Below are 2914 nucleotides of genomic sequence, written 5' to 3' on the forward strand. Positions count from 1 at the left end.
ATATCTAACCTTGTTAATGATGAAACTTCAGAAGTAGATGTTGTGAAATTTACTCGTTGTGTTGTGTTAATGATTATTGGAGGAATAATGTTCCCTGACTACCAAGGAGGGTCAGCTAGACTCTTATTTTTGCAACTGCGACGAGATGTTGATAACGTGAAGTCTTATAGTTGGGGTAGTGCAGTTTTAGCATTTCTATACCGTGAGTTGTGTAACGCATCACGTATAGAGAAGATTACAATGGCTGGACCTTAATATCTCCTGCAGGTATCATTAATGTGATGTGAATATTTAACATAATATTTTGGTTAAATTTTTTAATTTTTTTAATTATTATAAATATGTATGGGCATGGAGCAGGATTAAATGTGTTAACCCCGATAGAAATGAGTTAACATTAGTTGTACCTCCCGTTGATCCGGATGCTTTCATTCCAGTTTCTCCATATGGTGCACGGTAATGTTTAAAATTTATGGTGGTAATATCATATATATCTTGTCTATTTTGTTGATATGTATTTGTTTTTTTTTTTTTTATAATTGTAGGTGGAAATATGGATTTAGTTACACACATTCGCCAACATATTCTGTAAGAATTATAAGGGATTCTCTAGATCGTATAAATAATAATGAGGTATTATAAAATGTTAATACGTAATATTGATGACACGAAGACTATTTTGTTTTGATTTATTAAATGAATACTGACATTTTATTTATTTTTTTACAGTTTAATTGGAGCGTATATCAGAAAAATGACATAGATGTGAAGACAATTATTGATTCATATGACAATAAAATATGGCGATGTGTTTGTCCCCTTATATGCTTTGACATCGTGGAGATGCATCGTCCTAATCGTGTAATGCGACAATTTCGAAGACGACAATCAATTCCAGGGTCTGCCGTCGACAATGACGATATGCATAATATCACGAGAATAGGACATCGAAACACCGATTGGAGAGAGTATCATAGAAATTCAATTGAGTTGTGGAATAATCGGCTCAAATATGTTTGTAAAGGGGTGCGACACGGGCGATCGATGCAAATTGACGAAGACTACTTTCAATGGTACAATCGAATAACTGTGCGCACCATATCATCTACAGTGAATGTCGTTGGTTTTCAACCACGTCCGTACAACACTTTTGTTGGAGAAATGAATGTTCAACCAAAATTTAGTACGCCTTCTCCGTTTTCGCATTAGTCATCATTAGGATGGGGAAGTGACATGGTTAGGCAACCAAGTGGGTTTGCAGGAGACTCTACGATTATTACGTTAGCTGAGTTGAATATTGCAGGAACATCTAATACTCAACCTGATTTTTTCAGTGATCCAAGGTTCGGTGATTTTCATCCGTTTGGTCAAATTGATTTTCAGACTCCTTATTGGTCCAACACACAAAGTTTCACGAATTTGCTTAACGTTGGACCTCAGCATATTGTGCATGACACTCGATCACAGAGGAATGTTATTTCCCCTGTCACTTATCCAGGTTACTCAAATGAGCAAATTCCTGAAAATGTAGGATTGCGGAGAGGGAGGAGAAGAAGCAATCCACCTGATTGTGGAACAGGAAGCCATTTGTATCATTTTAATTATGACGATGATTCTGCTAATTAACTGTAACTTTAACGTTTTTATTATTGTACAGTTTGCATTTTTGCGTTGTCTATATTTTATTATTTATTCAGTATAGTGTTAATAAACAAAAGATAAGATGAATACAAGTGCAGGAAAAATAACACAAATAAACAAAGATGAAATAAAAAAATATAAACATAAACGTTCCAATTTTTTTGAAAATTTTACACATCTCAACAGAAGAAAATACACAATCGAAAGTTAATATGAAACAACATTATTGACGTCCATCTCCTCAAATTTGTTGTTCTTCTTTTTATCCTGCTCATCTGCGATAAGTATATTAAAACTAAAGAACCAAAAACTACAGTAACATACCAAGAAGAACATGATATCACATACCTCACTCACATACCTCACTCGTTGATCACTATTCATCCTCGTCATTATCTGGTGGTGGCAATCCTGTTGCATTCCCTTGCGGCTGACAGTCATATTGAAAATTGAACGGAGGAATGAACGGAGGAGGTGAATGGATGGTCACTGGGGCAACACCTCTCTCGACCATCGTTGTCTACATCGTGGACTCGATAAATGCGAGATGTTCATTGTGGTTCAAGTTAACTTGTTCTTGATGAGCCATGAAGGCAAGCATCTCATCTGCTTTGTCGTTTAGGGACCGTCTGTGGGGTTGTGTTCGACGCGGGGCGGCGGTACTCGATCCACCTGTATCCCCCTCATCCGTCCTGAAGTCTAACTGTTGTAGTAGCCCGAATTCCAAATTGGGTAATTAACGGATTAATGTGTAATTTTTGACCGTGGTCATGATCGGACGGACCGAAGATGGTTCGGTAGCACCGAAGCGTTCGGACGATCCGAAGTGGGTTCGGTGGATCCGATCATGAGGTGTCAAGAGTTGATCGACACGTCAGTTTGCATGCAAGTTCGGATGATCCGAAGTGTAGGTTCGGTGGATCCGATCATGAGGTGTCAAGAGCCGATGGACACGTGGGAGTTCGGACGTTCCGAAGTGGGTTCGGTGGATCCGAACATAGCCTATAAATAGTGCTCGGATTTCCTCATTTTGGATTGTCAATTCTTGAAGTTGTGTCTCATTTTGAGAGGTTTGGAAGGTTTCTAGGGTTAGTTTGTCGGTCGAGCGTTAGCCAAGAGCTGCCAGGATTAGTAGCGTAGTGACGCCTGAGTTACGAGGCAATCGACATCAAAGGGCTGTCGACGGACGAAGGTAAACCCTAAACCTTTGGTAGTACTTGTTTTGCTAGTCGAGCATGGTAGTATTGTTCATTGGGTATGCTTTTAATGCGTA

The 2914-nt window shown here is 38.6% G+C and overlaps 1 long non-coding RNA gene across 1 annotated transcript; it reads left to right on the forward strand.

Moving 5' to 3' along the window:
- Positions 1 to 289: 289 nt before the first annotated feature.
- LOC140820003 (uncharacterized) lies at positions 290 to 1127 on the forward strand. The gene is made up of 3 exons (XR_012115327.1): positions 290 to 456; positions 546 to 633; positions 730 to 1127. It is a non-coding gene; the product is annotated as an uncharacterized lncRNA (long non-coding RNA).
- Positions 1128 to 2914: the final 1787 nt, after the last annotated feature.

This window comes from Primulina eburnea, chromosome 18 (genome assembly GCF_022965805.1).
Source record: "Primulina eburnea isolate SZY01 chromosome 18, ASM2296580v1, whole genome shotgun sequence".
Taxonomy (NCBI): domain Eukaryota; kingdom Viridiplantae; phylum Streptophyta; class Magnoliopsida; order Lamiales; family Gesneriaceae; genus Primulina; species Primulina eburnea.